A 16,763-nucleotide genomic window follows, 5' to 3' on the forward strand; every position below is an offset into this window, starting at 1 on the left:
CATGCATGCATCCTCAGAGCTGGCTGACATAGGTCAATACTTGATGAAAGGCACACGGCATCTGTGCTCATGCCTTCAGGTGCAGCTTCCCAGCAGGAAAGGAAGTCTCTTCTGTAGGTTTCCCCCTTTCACAGAAATTTATCCAAAAAAATGTATAGTAAAATATACCCCCCAACTTTAGTTATCTACTAGACAGGTACAGAATTGAAAAGTTCTCCTCTCCAGCTATGATCAAAAGACTGAATGTTAAAGAATATCTCAGTTCCAGGACTACATACTTAACTATTTACAGATGAAGGTGAATTTCCAGTTCTGTTGCTCTTCAAAATGGGAACACAAGAGAGGATTTGATGAAGATAACTACAAAAATTTGATAGTCATTCTGTGATGGAGAAAGGTAAACTTCCTCAACCATCAACACATTCCACCTGGTTGATCATAAACCCTGCAGAGATCCAACAAGATCTGAGCTTCAAATACAGAATAAATTTCAAGAAGAACCAGTTGGCAGCAGTGCTGAGATGTGTGACTAGGACAGAGCGCTGGTGAAGTTACACAGTAAAGAATCTCAAGAAAAGCTTAGTGCTACTTCCTTCCATCTAATAAGCCAGTAGTACAGTAACCTAAGGACCTGGCTGTTAGCACACCAGGATGTTCTTGTGGAACTGCTGCAGGAAAACACAACTGGCAGCTGGAGCCCTTTGGCTCACTGAGGGAGTAGTGACAGCCAGATGGCAGCTCTTTGGTGAAGACTCCTTTAGGAAAAATTTTTTGGCTTCTTCTACTGGGATGGTTGGAAGGACCATCACACTATCTCCATCCTTGCAATCAACAGGGGTAATGACCCTTTTTTTCTGCTGTCAGCTGGAAAGAGGTAACTACTCTGAGACTCTCATCAAAGTTTCTGCCAGTGGTAGCTGGATAGAGGATGGACAGCTTCAGTTTCTTGTCAGGATCAAAAATAAATACCACAGGGACTGTCTCGGGCACGTCCTTTTCATCCTTTTCTGCTGGGTCCAGCATGCCCAAGAGGATGGCCAGGTCCCGACTCTTATCATCAATAACGGGAAAAGGTAACTTTTCTGTGGGCTCATCACCATTGTAAGCATTGATATTCGTGCTCCAGGCAAAAGGGTCTTCAACACTGTCTACTGAAAGTGCAATCAACTTAACATGCCTCTTGGCAAACTGCTGTGCCAGCTTTGCTGCTCTACCAAGCTCTGTGGTACACACAGGGGTAAAGTCCCGTGGGTGAGAGAAGAGGATGCCCCATGAGTCTCCCAGAAAGTCGTGGAAATGGATGCGGCCGATGGTGGTGCTGGCCTCGAAGTGGGGAGCCTGGTCGCCGGGAAGGAGCCCTCCTGGCAGGGCGGCAGCGGTGACGCGGAGGACACCACAGAGGCACAGCCGCAGCAGGAACTAGGCTTAAGTACTTTAAGGATAATGCCCGCATCTGTTTTGTCTACCCCACAACATTCCTAGAAACTAGATCAAGAAAAAATTTAATTAATAATTGTGCAATACTCAATTATTTTACTCATTCTCATTGCTTCCCCCCCCTCCCAGAACCGGGGATTGAACTCAGGCCATTGCACTTGCCAGGGAAGCACTTATTCTACTGAGCCATCTCCCCAACCCCTCATTCTCAAGAATCAATAAGTTTCCACTCTCAAGAATCAACAAGAACCAACGCAAGACAACTATCCCTGCTACTGCCAGATTGAAGATGCCCTAGCTTTCTGTCTGCAGTCCATCTGTATATGCCACTATTGTAGGACATATCACACTAAATGTATCATTATTACTCTTCACTGCTTCTTACAAGGAGTCAAGAACAGCATCTATGCAAAGAAATGAGAGGTAATGTGCTGGAAACAATTTATGCACACATGAAGAAACAATGAATATACCCTGCATGCCTCAGTCAGGCCAAGTGGCACACTCAGTGTTATACCTGGCTGAGAAACTCAAGAACCCCAAGATAAATACTTTTGACATGTATTCTTCAACTGGATAACACACAGGGCAGAAAGCTCCACAGGGAAAAAGACAGCCTCACCTTATAAAATAGTTTAAGGGTAATCATTTAGAATCCTTTTAGACTTCTGCTTGCAGTGAGAAAATAGTTCTAGCTACTTGATACCACCATTTTCCAGTGTGACAATAGAACAGGGCCATAAACAGCATGTTCCATCATGTGACTGAGGACTAATTCCTTGGGCAGCGTGACTCCAGCATGATTCAGCTGATCTTAATGCAAGATATTAAGTGAGATTGGCTCTCAGTGCCTGAGGAGTGGCGCAACTCCTCTTGAAAACAAATGCTAATTCAAAGTCCAAATCAAAGCCTCCAGCTCCCTTTCAAATAAAAGGGGAGATGATGTATTCTCATTGTCAAGTTTCACTATCAAGTTGTCTGGAATTTGGAAGAGATTTCAGTGCCTTCCAATCTGGGAAAACATCACAAATAATAAAATCTACTTTATTTATTACTGGCTAAAATGTTACACGTGTATCATGGAGTGTGTGTGTGTGTGTGTGTGTGTGTGTGTGTGTGTGAAGATTGGGTAATATGTCAGGTTTATATACAAATATATGGCTTATGTGTACAGTCCATCCATAAATAGCATATATTTGTACAATACTCATTCACTCATGCACACATTCATTCATTCATTCATTCAGCAGTTTATACTGAACATCAAGTACGTTCTTTTGGTGCTGTGGAATGCAGTAGTGAGCATACCACTACCATTTCTTCTCCTCATGGAATTAACATATATTTATATCTCATCATTTTATTTGTTTCTTATATGGGAAGACATGATAAACAAATAAAAGGTGTTTCTTTTGTGTTGTATAATATATTAAACAGGACACAGAAGTTGAGAAGATAAAAAAATAAAAATTAATTTTATTATAATTAATTATATCTATCATACACTTTCTCATGATAGATATTTTTAGGAAAAAATATTCTGCATTTACCCCAACTTGACAAGTATGAGTGTAGCATATCAGGTTATAAATATTCTAAATTTGATAAAAAAATTTAAAATTAGTAAGATAATATCATTAATTTTGAAAGTCATTCAATATATGTTAGGTAATAACATAACATATGAGTATAATCCATTAACACATGCTATTCCAGTTTGTATTTATACTGAGTATAAATGGAAATTAAAATATCTAACTTTAAATATTAGAAACTGTTTTTTTAAGCCCAAGCATGGTGAAAAGCACTTCATTTCTTAGACATTTTCAAAATGGTAAAAGCATATTTCTAGGGAAGGTGGAATTATGTGGCTCTAACACAATCACTATTTCCATTTTTGGACTGAAATGAAGCCAGAACCTTAAGTCTATTGTAGGTCTCCACCAAAAGAACAGCAGAAAACAGCCCACCACAAGCCAAAGAAGAATGCTGAGTACTTATTGTTTATAATCCTATAGTATCACATCGCAATGTGATATAACAAAGGCTTAATATATTTGGAAATTGTTTTCATCCAGCCATTTTATTCATTGAGTCATTTATATTTATCTTTATTTTGTATTTTATCATATAAAAGCATAATGAGATATTTAAAATAATTTATATCATTACTTCATTTTATAAGGCACAGTCTATAACTTGTTACTGGACACTGCGATACATAACCAAGTTAATTAAAAATATTTTAAAAGGTAACTGCTAAATTAATGTTTAATTGCTTTACTTCCCCCTGGCTGATGACAAAGAACATTTCTATAATTATTTAAGTAAATAATTATTATGAAAAGTCTTCTTCCTATTGTCAGTTTTCTCCCTTTCTAACCAAGGTATTTCTAGTGATCATGGCTTTCATAAGTCAATCTCAAACATATCATTCAAGTACAATTTCAAACTCTTGTCATGTTGTGTTCAATTCCTAGAATTTAAAGGCCATATATAGTAATAGTATAGTACATGTCTATCCAGTGGAATCAACACGTAAAGCAGATTTACTTGAAATTTTCTCCAAGAAAAACAAAGATCAAGACCTTCATGAACTTAAATACTGTAAAATTTTATGTAGAAAAACACAGACAGCATTTTTAAAAACTCTTCCCTTGTGTGTTTCTGTGCTTCTTCAAAGTTCCCAATAACCTCAGCATGGCTAATGGAAAGCTACTGCATTACTTATGTACATATCAGCTGCTACTATCTGCATTGGGGGACATTGTTTCATCTATTTTATCAGATACAGAAAGAACTGAAAATTAATTGGAAAAGTATTTCAGAAGTGTGATAATATAACATCTAATGGTTTTTAGAGATAGGATGTTTCATATTTCTATATCAGAAAAGATGCCCAATGCAGCAAAACTTTTCCAGGTAAAAAAAAAAAATTAAAAAGCAACATTTTTATCTGAAAACTGGAGTTGATATAGAAAGAATAAATAAACCTTCTTCAGGTACTGTAGTAATTGATACATTGTATCAATTTGAGAAGTTTAGAATTTTAATTAAGTGACTCAGCAGAGACTCAGGGTTCTTAATTTGTAAACATCCTCATCCTGTACAAGAGGAGGGAACAGACATTGTGTAGCTCTACACCCTCACTTAGGGTGTGGAGGCCCCTCCGTAAGGCATGGAGGTCCCTCCCAGAGTAACTCAACACTTAAGGATATATAGAGAAAATTGACAAAGGATGGTTGGTTCCAGTTCCTCAGGGGAGCTCCGGTCTACTCATCAGCCTTCTGTAACAAACCCATCAGCCTCCTGATAGAGACTTACATGAAACATTGCAGTGAGCTCCAGACCTTGGGCTAAATCCTTCAGTCTTGGGTATACAAAGACCCTCTGCATACTTCCTCATCCAACTCTATGGCTGACTGTCATAAGCCAATCTTATAATTTCTTATACATTTGTACATCTTGTGTTATATCTGTTCCTTGTGTATGTTTCTCTAATAAAACCCTCACTGATACAGATACACTTTACTTAGCACATTACAAAAATACTTGTGACTGATCAAAGTCCCTCTCATACAAACTTGATCTATTTCCTTTTTTCTCCTTTCTCCATGACTTTGCACTTTCTTTGCTTTTACACCATGTACTGCTCTTCCCACTTCCTGAATGCCTCCACATCTATTGATAGCATCTCAAAGAAAGTCCTTTTTTGGGAGAAGAAAAGTTCATCTTTCATGCCTGTCTGCCTAGAAATTGTAAATTCTTATTGATGTCTAGAGCTTAATCTGCATATCTTATCATTATCTTTATGTTTGTTCTTATTCATTGGAAGTGGATGTTTTTGAGACCACAGATGTATCTGAGTCATTTGTGTACTTCCTAGAACAAAAACATCTGCATAAAATAAAGATGTCACATTGAATGCATATAGACTCTTAAGTCTATGGAAAGCACATAAAACTTTAAGTAAATCTTAACTTCTAACAACTAGATCAATTCAGAATATCAGAATAACTTCAGTCTTAAAGTAAGCTTTGTCTTTTAGAAATTTTTCTGTTACAAAAAAATAAAATATTGGATAATTTTTAGACTATTGTTAAAAACCTCATGTGTGGAGTTAAAGCTGGATTAAAGCAAGGAAAAAGAATGTACATCTGGAGTTCATGAAAATGTTTTGTAGCGTTCTGGAAAATTAGAATATCTGTAAAACTTTAAGCAACTATCATGCCTCATGTTCTTTCATGAGGCACTAGTAGTAATAATCTTTATTCGCTACTTACCATGTGACAAACTGAACTAAGTGTATTACATTTGTTGTTTAATTTGTTACAGAGTAGATCATTATACAGTAGTAGTTTGTAATAAACCTATAGATTATTGTGAATATGCATTTTTGATAATTGAGAGAATCATGTGTAACAGAAAAATTGAATCCTGTAGATATGCTTCACCAAGCTTGCTTCTGTGGAAACTGGGATGAGGGACTGGTTTTGTGAAATGAATTCTGTGTGGGTCTGAGAGATACTTCCACAACTGCTCAGCAGGGGTGTGATTTTGCCCACTTATTTCTTTTTATGTGAGCTATAAATTGAGACAATGGTGCCATAATATGGAACAATATTGGGTGGCTAAGTTCATTGTGGAGTTTAAATGCTGTGCAGTGATCCAAGGTCTATAACAGATTAAATGTTCTATCAAAATATGTTTGTTGTATTACTACAATGAGTTTTATTTATTGATATCATATACCCTAGCTTCTCATAATAATGAGAAATTACATACTTTTGAAAATGTTCAATAATTTTGACAAAAATTCCACCTTATGCCTGAGTTTATAATCTTAAACAGTGTCAAGACCCAATGTGGCTCTCAATGTTCCCAGGGAAAAATGGTAATGGGATGAGGAGAATACAGACATCAGACAAAAGGTGGGGTCAAGTACAGCTGTCTTTATCTCTCTTGATGGGAGAAGAGCTGAGCTTCCATCACAGGGGCATTTATTTACATTCTTGACTAAGTTAGTATCATGAGATACAATATTGCTTAGTGAATAATGACTGAAATTTGTCTCAGGTAAGATGTTTTTCTCAGGGCCAAAGCATTTTCAGCTTCAGCCACTGCCTGCAAACATTATATATATTTTCTAGAAAAGTCAATCCAAGTTGTTCCTCAAACATATGGTCACTCACATCAAATGTGCAGTGTCAACTAAACATCCTGGCTTTCTTGGATTCAAACGGTACATAGTGCCTATATCAGGCCATTCTGCAAGAATTGCAAAGCCTGTAAAGGAAAATAAATGCTCTGTGAGGTATTGTATTATTCTAATCATACTCTTTTAGGGAAGTCTAAATTCTTGTTACACAGGAAGGAGCAGGCTCCCACAGTTCATATTCTGTAAATATTCCTAAAGTCAGGCTCCAGCTTATCAAGAAAGCATGGACGTCTGAGATCCAAAGTAAATGTCAAGCCTCCAAGATATGTTTTCTGTGTTATCTCTCATTTCTATGTACCTTTATAATAAATCCACAGTGGCAAAGATAATCTGGCCTTGTCTCTTTTGAGAAACCATACAGAGCCTCAATAATGAAGATCTTTACTTTTTTAAATAGCATGCTTTCAAGGCTCTGAACTGTACTGGTATAAGCATTAACCTAAATGCCCTAGAAAATTACAGTCTGTATGTGTTACTCTTTCAAAATGAGGCCTCGCAATTATATTCCTTGAAATGGATGTAAATTTGTAGTTAGTTGGAAAAATGACAGTCAAACTCAGAAATGCTACAAATTGTGTTGCTCTTTTAATTTCCAGGGTTGTATATATTTCTGTATGTGTATTTACATCAGAAACTGAAAGGACTACTATTTTGTCTTTTCACATGAAAACATTGTTTGTATGAAAAAAACAACTTCTCATGTGAGAATTCTGTAGTAAAATGTCCTAGGACACATACTTTTTAGCATGCTAATTGCTTTTGCTAGAGGAAGGACAAATACACTGTAGTGGGATTTTGCATTTCCTAAGCAACATGTGTAGACTTGCATCTGGCTGGGAAATTTCTCTGAAACTTCTTGACATGCTGCATAGTAGACCTGCATGTACTGCTATGTTTGGGTACATTTGTATCTTTGATAGTTTTTTATTTATATGTGACTGCTCAATTGAAATACACTAGGAGAATGGGCAAGAATTAAAGACCAATAGATCATTATGGCGAAAAATGTGATAGTTTTGTTTTAGAACATTTAATTACTGGTACTGGTTTCTTAAAACATGGGCATAAAGCATATATGATGTGCTCTCATAGAAATGATCATACTGTGATATAAATTTGTACAGATTAGGAAAATCAATGAGAATTCAAAAGCTTTATTTTTCTTTCTATATCAAAGAGTTTGTTCTATCTTCATGAGTTTCTTAAAGTTTTCTTCCTCTGTGTAGAACATTAGGGTCAAGGACGCTGGCTGGTGTACCTGTCCCCCAGTGACTTTCTAATTCTGCCCACATGGAATCCACTCTCACTGCTGGTGATAAGAGAACATCTGACATTTGGAAGCTATCTACCCCATCCTCAGTTTACCTAACTTGAACTATCTTACATTACTGCCCCTCAAAGGGGCAGTGTGAGGCCAAGGCATTTTAATCAAAGTATCAGATATCTCAGCTTAAATGATTTGTTCAAGAATAGAAACAGCCAGATTAGACTAAGAAAACTCAATTCCAGGACATTTGCCAATCATAGAGCAGTGAGGCCCTGATAGCCCAAAAGTAAACCCAGCACAGAAGAAAACTTTTTCTGAAATATGGAGAGAGAAATTATTTTAATACCACATAGCCTCTTCTAGATTTAGCTAAAATGTACTGCCCTGGTGACTTGAGGCATTAGATTATGTTACTTTCCCCAGACAATTTGTTTTCAGCTGTAGTTCCTTCTACTTATGTTTTAGTTACTTACAATGAAACTGATAGCTGATATAATTCCAAAAAAGTTATATTTTTCTATTACTTTTAGGCACAGAAATCAAAGTATTAAATTCCAAGCTGTTAAAAAAATGCCCAATTTCTATTGATAATGATAATTTCCTTTTTTCTTGCAATAAGTGGCCCACCTTCTCTCTTTCATTCACTCATTAAAGATACAAAGCTGTTATGTGCTAAGTACTCAGGTACTGCTACCTAATATAGTATGATTCTATAAACAAACGCCCAAAAAAAACACTTCCTTATGGTGTTTCACGTCTAGAGAAGAAGGCAGAACATGCCTCATGAATAACAAAACCGGATAGTACATGTTGCCATAGAAACACATAATTCTGAGTTAGGGACCTAAAAGATATTCTTGGGGAGGACACCATAAAACCTAAAGGGATGTGAAGAAGTGGTCATGTGTAGAGTGTAGTGTTCTCTTGTACTACAAGAGAGCCACTGAAAGTGAAAAATAGCAAGATGACCCGTTTATTTGGGGAGCATTGAAAAAATAGTGCTACAGTGGAATAACCAGGAGGAAGCATGAGGCACTTTGGGTTGCTGTACCCTCAGATTTGTGAATCATAGGCCAATCCATGGAATCTGAAGTCACGCGGTAAAAGGACTCATGCCTAGCGGTGGAAGCAGGCTTACTACAAACCTCAGAAAAAACACTGTCACTGGCATGGTGTGAGGGTACTGGAAGGGAAACAGATGGAATCATCCACAACAGAAGATGGGGGAAAGGATGGCTAATGTCCCATGAGCCAAGAGAAGAACATGTTCTAGAAAGAAGGTCAGATCTACCAGCAGTGACAAATAATAGAGATGTGAAGTGAGTACAGCTTAAAAAGTGGCCATTGCACTTCACATTTAAAAACTTGCTCTTATATTTGAGGAGAGTAAGAACAGAAGGCAAATTCCTATGTTTTCAATGTTTCTTTTCTTTTCTTTTTTAAAGATTTACTTATTTGTACAGGGTCTTACTATGCAGCTTGGACTCATAGTTATCCTCCTGTCTCAGCCTCCCCAGTGCTGGGATTACAGGCATGAGCTGCCACTCGCAGTTTCAGTGGCCAGTATGGTATGTGGTGCTGGGGCTTGAACCTGGGTCTTGCTCTTGCCGGGCAGGCACTTAGACTGCTGAGCTATCTCCCTGGCACACAATGTTTTTGAACATAAGGTAAATAAGCAGAGACATTCTTTGAAATAACTTGAACCTAGAAGGGAAGAAGATGGTGGAAGTATAATAAATAAAAAATAAATAAATAAATATATTTGAACTGGTAGAACTGTGGGTGTGTTGATATTACTCTGTTAGGAGAACTCAGTAGGAGAGTTTTGAGATGCAGGAGGGAAAGGGAATTGCTAACAGATATCTGTTGCCACAGTAGACAACAGATGCAGAAATAAGAAATTATGTTTATCTCTTCATTTGTGTTGAAAAATATAAAAGATGATATTACAAAGAGCAATGCTGAATCTTTATAGATCTAGATGCTTTAATTCAGCACAGCTATTCCTTCTGTCATTCTTTGTCATTTAATTCTCTAAAATATTCTGGAAAACCTTACCACGTATTAAATTATTTTACAAGGGCCGGCCAAGTAGCTCAGCAGATTAAAGTGCCTACAAGCAGAAGCAGGGGCTGGGGGTTCAATCCCGGGGGCCTGCCATGCTGGACCCGCCCCCGGTGCACAGTGAGAAGGCAATTGAGACTGGGTGTGGTGGCGCGCACCTGTAATTCCAGCTCTTGGGAGGCTGTAAACAGCCTACAAGTCCGATCTAGTAGTGAAACCCTGAACACACTATACACCCTGCCCCAAAAACGTTATTTTACCTGTCCTTGTAAAAGAAACAAGAAGAATCTAGGTAAGCAGACATGCCTCTTTCACTGTTGTTTGAGAATTTACACACAGATATATCTTATTCCCATAGGAAAGTAAATGAGGCAACATTTAGAAATTTTATTATTTTTCACAGTTTTCTAAGTTCCTGTACTATATACACAGTACACACAAATGCATCTTTCTTTCTCTAATTTATCTACGTATATGTATAATCTGTTAAATACACTCTCCTATTTTCTTTCAGATGAGAAAACTTAGTTCTTTAATTTACCTGTATGTTATGTGTCTCTCTTTCTTCTGCAAATCTGTCCTCAGTGTACTACATATTAAAAATATGTATTTGGTTGAAGAACAAAGGACTTTGAGTGTTGAATTTTCAACAAATCTTTTAAAACATATTTGAGGAAGTTACTCTATTAAAAAGTACAAACAGGCAGATGTCCTTAATCATTACATGTTTTTAGCTGATTGTAGAAATATTCCTTATTGTCTAAGCAAAAAACATTTGGAGTCTAAATTAAAGTTATCAAGTATAGATGGATTGCTTTCAGCCGATAATTGATTAGCTCTTTATAAAATTATCTCATATTCCAATCCACAAAGAAATTATACAGTGCATAATAACCACTGAATTTATGAATACTTCATTAATTTCATTGTTGTTTGATCCAGTATTCAAAACGAATGTTGAATATATTGCTGTTACATCTTTTGGATTAAGACCATATGTATCTTTTACATGAATTCAAAGACATTTTATGACATAGGAAAATTAGAGTGACATGTGCTCACAGCAATCTGAAAATGATTTGCAGTGTTATAAATGTATAAGATATTCCCATTTGGAATGAAAAAACTATTAAAGTTGTATGCTTATTAAAATTTCTTCATATATCTTTTCTTGGACAGATGGAAGAAAGTCGAATCATCACTAACAATCCATCAGCTACATAATAGAATAGAGCTTTAACAAATTGACTAAATAATGGCTAACATTTAAGAAAATAGAGCTCTAAAGTAGAGCATTTGCAATCTTCACCTACATTTTAAAACATTTCTTCTGAACATTTTAAACCTAAATAATTGGCTAAATAATAAAATATATCATGTTTTCAGTTTAGCCAAGTGAAACAAATACACCAAGTTGTCTATAAACAAACCCTCAAGTATAAGAGTGAGACAAACTGAGAACATTTGCTGAAACTTCTGGAAACAAGTGGAACCTGGCATATCCTTGCCTAGATACCCACAGAAGTTATAAAGAAAATAAGAAAATCTGAGAACAAGGTGAACTAACTTATATAATGACTCCAATTTCCCATGTTTTTGAAGACCAACTACTTTAATTTTTACAGACTTCTCGTGTAGAAGGCACCACAGAGTGAGCCAACCTTCCTTATAGGCCAATTCCAGGGCAACAAATGACAATCTCAAGACTCTACAACCAGAAATAGAAAAGTTAAACACAACATAGCAGGAAATAGTTCTTTTAAAATTACAACATGGAGGAACAGCCAAAGCTCATTATTCCGGAAATGAAAATTTTGTATCATTACAAATGAAACCAACCATTTGTCTTTAAAAATTGAGAAAGATGGTTACTTGATCTCCTCGTGTTCTTCATGGTGTACTAAAGGAGCAAAAATAAGCCACAAATCACATAATTAAAAAGTACGTCTTCTGCACATTCCATAGACTATGACAGTCATCTTCCACTTAGAATTGAGTGCACAGACTTGATCTTTGTGTACCGAATTTCAGTGTGCTTTCATTCTTCACAGCTGTTCCGTTCTGAATGTCTTACCCAGCAAAACATCTCATACACTTTTTCAACAGAATTTTGATTCTTGATCATCAAGGATACAATTTGACAGAACAGGTAGTGATTTTCCTGGAAATGAAAGTTTGATATTGAGTAAAGCAACAAATCACCAGCCTCATTTCAGTCAGATGCATAGATTTAAAAAAAAAGGTTATTTCTTTTATAATTGTGTTACCTTCCAACAGACCGTATCTTATGTATGAACTTTCAAGAAGTAATTCATGTGGTCCTTTCTTTGGAAGTTTTTGTTTCGTTTGAGGCAGTGAGAATAAGAAACCAGTAAATTTTTTTCAATGTTATCAGTATTTCATACGGCATCTAGATTGGGAAGGAAATTAAACTGTCATTTGAAAGCAAATCTGATTAGATAAAGTGGACTTCTATAAACATTTATGCAAAATTTTTTAATAATATGTAAGGCATCAAATTGGCAGGGGGAGATAGCTCAGTGGCAGAAGCGCCTGCCTGGCAAGCACAAGGTCCTGAGTTCAGTCCTCGGTACTGAAAAAATAAATAAATAAATAAAATTACAAATTTGGTGAAGATTAAGCACAAAAGAGGCCTAATCTTGGGGGAATCTCATGAATATAAATATTTAGAAGGTCATTCTTCAATGAATCAATCAAGTCACCCTCCCAGGAGAAAATCCTAGATTTTGGTTCTGTGTGTGTCTTTTAGCTTCTAAAGCACAGGATGTTTTATTTAAAATCTTCTCAAAGATTGCACTTGATAAGAATATACAACAAAAATGGAACTTGTATTTGAATATTGGTAGCCTGTAGCTTACAAATATTCTTGGATAAATCCAGTTTCCAATCCATAGATTCTCTGCCTTGATATTTAAAAGACTGATTCACCTGCTCTTAGTCTAATAAATGTATAATGTATCTGTTTAAAATGTATTCAATACCATAGGAATAAAATTGAGAATTTAGAATGTGGTTTAATTTAATTTCAAATCCTCAATTGGTATTGGCATACTAATATAAATAGAAACATAACTATAAACTATAATTTATAACTATATAAACATTACTATCAACTATAATAAGAATGATGCTGGAACATGTGGCTACTGACATTTTTGTTGAATCAATTTGTAATGGTCTTTAGGGAAGGACAAAAGCGGATATTTTAAAAAGAAAAATGTCTATAAAAGCCTCAAGTTTATCTTTCTTTATAGCTGAATAATACTTCGTTTTATAAAAATAGCACATCTTTTTCATCCATTCTTCAATTGATGAATGTTGTTTCTAAGATTTAGCTATTACAAATTGAACTGCTATAAAATGGGTGTGCATATGCCACTGTAGTGTAATGTTTTCATTTCTTCTCAGAAAATACCCAGAAGGTAACAGCTGGGTTGAATGCGACCTCTAACCCATTGTTTGAAGGATGGTCGCACTTATTTCCACAGTGGTCGTAGGTAAATGGATGCAAGCAGAAACCATACTTATGAGCGAAATAAATTAGAATTGTATGTATAAATATTGTATTGTCTCCTTAGTATAGAAAACTGAAAGAGTAATTATGATCCAAACAATATAGTAGATACAGTGAAAGGGAAAGACACTGCTTGAAAGAAAAGAACTGGGATTGGGGAAATGAGAAAGGAAGGAAGGAGAATAAGATATCTATATTTATACCTATACTTATACCTGTACCTATACCTATATCTACACACAAGATATCTTACACAATTTTACTTATCAATTTATATTAGTTTATTGAAAGAAATAGCGCTTCTATTATTTTATCAATTATGTATGCCTGTACCTGGTAATATGAGCAACTACTTAAAATATATCAATATGAAATATAATAAACACTGTTAATTTCCTATTATCTTGTTTTGAAATTCTGTATGGGTTTGTTGGCCTTTTGGTATCTCTTTTATTTTTTTCTGTTTAAAATAAAATAAAGAAATGTCACATAGCCACCATCCATACCAGTCTGTCTACTCACTGTAAAAACGCAAAGATAAGGTTAATATTTTATAAGTTGACCATAAGATATATTGGAGGTAATTACCTTATTGATTGCATTACTGATATGTTCATTCTCACATTGTTCTAATTATTACCTCAGTCACTGTAGAAGTAATAAATTACTGTTACATGATGAAGAACTAGAACTCTCATAAACTCTAAAGGACATTGAAAAGTTCCCATGGTGTCCTCATATGTTCATGTTATTTTGGATGTGTATAGGAGGGATGTATTTTCCTATAAGTAACTATTCTCATTTATAATCATCTAAAATTATCTAAGCAATGTTTCAAAAATGTTTGCAAAGCAAAGTAGTTGTGAACACATTAAATATTTGAAGATATATTTCTGGATTATGTTATGAATGAATATTTTAGGACCTTAAATAAAATTCCAATTTAATATTGTCAGTGCAATAAACAAACACACAGTCTATTAAACTTCAAAAATTGTTTCTAATCTGGAAAATCCCCTGTGATATTTTCAATAAAATTTAGAGTATGTTCATTAAGGGGTAATAAAGTAGCAAAGTTTATTTGAAACCACAGTCATAGGTTGATTAAATTTTGGTAAACTGCTTGGGGATTCTTCATGAAGATTTATTTTCCTTCTGAAATAGTGTCCTGCTGGCCTATAGACTCTTCTGAAATTCATGAACCCTGAGTGAGATTAGAATTCCTGCTGGTGTCATAGACAAGTACACTGTAGTGTGTTCCCAAAACAATAAAATGAGAAGGTGATTGATATATCCTTGGGATTCCAACAGAACATGCAGGACTGAGGTGGCTGCTTCTTAAGTAGAATTTTGTGCATCCAGTCTGTTATTAAAAATTAACATTGCAAAAGTCTCTTACTTTTCTTGCAGTCTTTTGCAACTCATGAAAGACATACACTTCTCTCCCAATGAAGCCAGGTTTTCTAATCAACTAAGGTACACTAAAAAGTCAAGCGCAATCAGGTAGTATTAAGAAAAAAGTAATTAGGGAAAGTATAGTATTTAAGAATCAGTAGAAGAAGCCATATTAAATGCAAATGCTTCTGTCTCTAAACTTAGAAAGTTTTCCTTTGTGACATTTAATATTGTGTTCTCATCTATGTTACCCATCTGCCTTGCTAATTAACATTTTGTATTCACTCCAGATATCAACCTTTCCTATTGGTTGTATTGATATGAAGCTGGATTTTCTCCAGCACAGCAGGTCTTAAAGCAATTCTAGTAAGGACTAAAAAGATGAATTGTTTAGATATAAGTTAGTATGCTTTTTTTTTTCAGTTTCTCAATTTATAAAGTGAAAATATCACTATTTTGTGGGATGTGGCATTGCCTGCCTGTCATTTGTGGGAAGTTCACAAATTCCTGGCCAACCTAGGCAATATTAATGAGAAAAAATAAAAACAAAAAAAGGTTGAACATAAAATCAATGCAAAGCCTTGATTTTGATCTTTAGCATTGTTTAAAAAATGTGGGGGTAGTGGGGAGGAAAAGAAGGAAATAAAAAGAAAAAACAAACAAAATAATCACTTATACATAACTTAAATGTATTCAGTGAAGGGGCCATGTAGATAAAATTTAATAACTTTCATGGTAACATCCAGCAATAATGATTGAACCAGTATAGTGAAAAACCATGTTTTGTACTGACACTAGAGAACTAATCTTGGATTCTGTGCACAGGTTTTAAGGATTTTTCTTTATAAATATCATCTTGAATCGGTGCAAGAAAGACATAGATAATACAGGAATTCCTTTCTACCCTGTTTCTGACAATTTCAACCATTCTGAAATATAATTTAGTAATAGTGGAGCTGCATACAGATCAAAGATGAAAATTGTGTTCTCATAAAACAATATTCTGCAACCATAATAGAAAAGGAAAAGTCCAGGAAACCAAACAACCACAGTTAAGATTTCCCAACAGGACTTCTAAGGTGGTCCAATAGAGATCCCCAGCACTCACTTCCTCCATGATAAAAAATAACAAGGGCAACTGTTGGAAAGCTACATTTTAGTAAGGGACCATGCTGTTGTGCTGGAATTCAATAAGAGATAGCTTGCAACCTGGTGAAATTTTGAGACTTGGAGCAATAGTGTAGAAAAGAAAACAATGAAGACAAAAAATGGAACTGCCATCATGAAAAACATGGAAACATAAAATTTACTGTTACAGCAAGCATCCAAAAAGGAATAAGAAAACAATAAAATTTTATCAGTGCCATTAACTACCCAACTACAAAAATGAAGAAGAAAAAAGGAAAAACAATATATAAAAGAGAAGAAATTTAATAAAACAAAATCCTTACATATTCATAAAAATCTTTAATGTAAGTGTTCTACATCCTTCAAGTAAAAGAAATAGACTGGCAGAATGAATATAAAACAAGATTCAATGGCACATTGTCTGCAAGAAACTCAAGAACTAAGTAAAGACATGCAAAGACTGAGAGTGAAAAGATGGAAAAATGTATTTCCATCTCTATGAAAACAAACCAAGAAGGTGGGGACAACCCATATCAAATAAATTGTCTTAAAGACAAAAGCACAAAAGCCAGACTTATTGTATAATAAAGCAGGAGTTATTTTAACAGGAAACTATAACACTTGTGAATGCATATGAACCTAGTATAGGTCAACTAATTTTATAAAAGAAGCATTATTAGGGTCAGGGATATACCTCAGTAGCATAACTGCTTGCTGGC

The 16,763-nt window shown here is 35.2% G+C and overlaps 1 pseudogene; it reads right to left on the minus strand.

Moving 5' to 3' along the window:
- Positions 1–585: 585 nt before the first annotated feature.
- On the minus strand, positions 586–4,833 carry LOC101560569 (annotated as a pseudogene).
- Between the last annotated feature and the right edge of the window lie 11,930 nt (positions 4,834–16,763).

The sequence above is a fragment of the Octodon degus genome, unplaced genomic scaffold (assembly GCF_000260255.1).
Source record: "Octodon degus isolate 3935 unplaced genomic scaffold, OctDeg1.0 scaffold00029, whole genome shotgun sequence".
NCBI lineage: Eukaryota > Metazoa > Chordata > Mammalia > Rodentia > Octodontidae > Octodon > Octodon degus.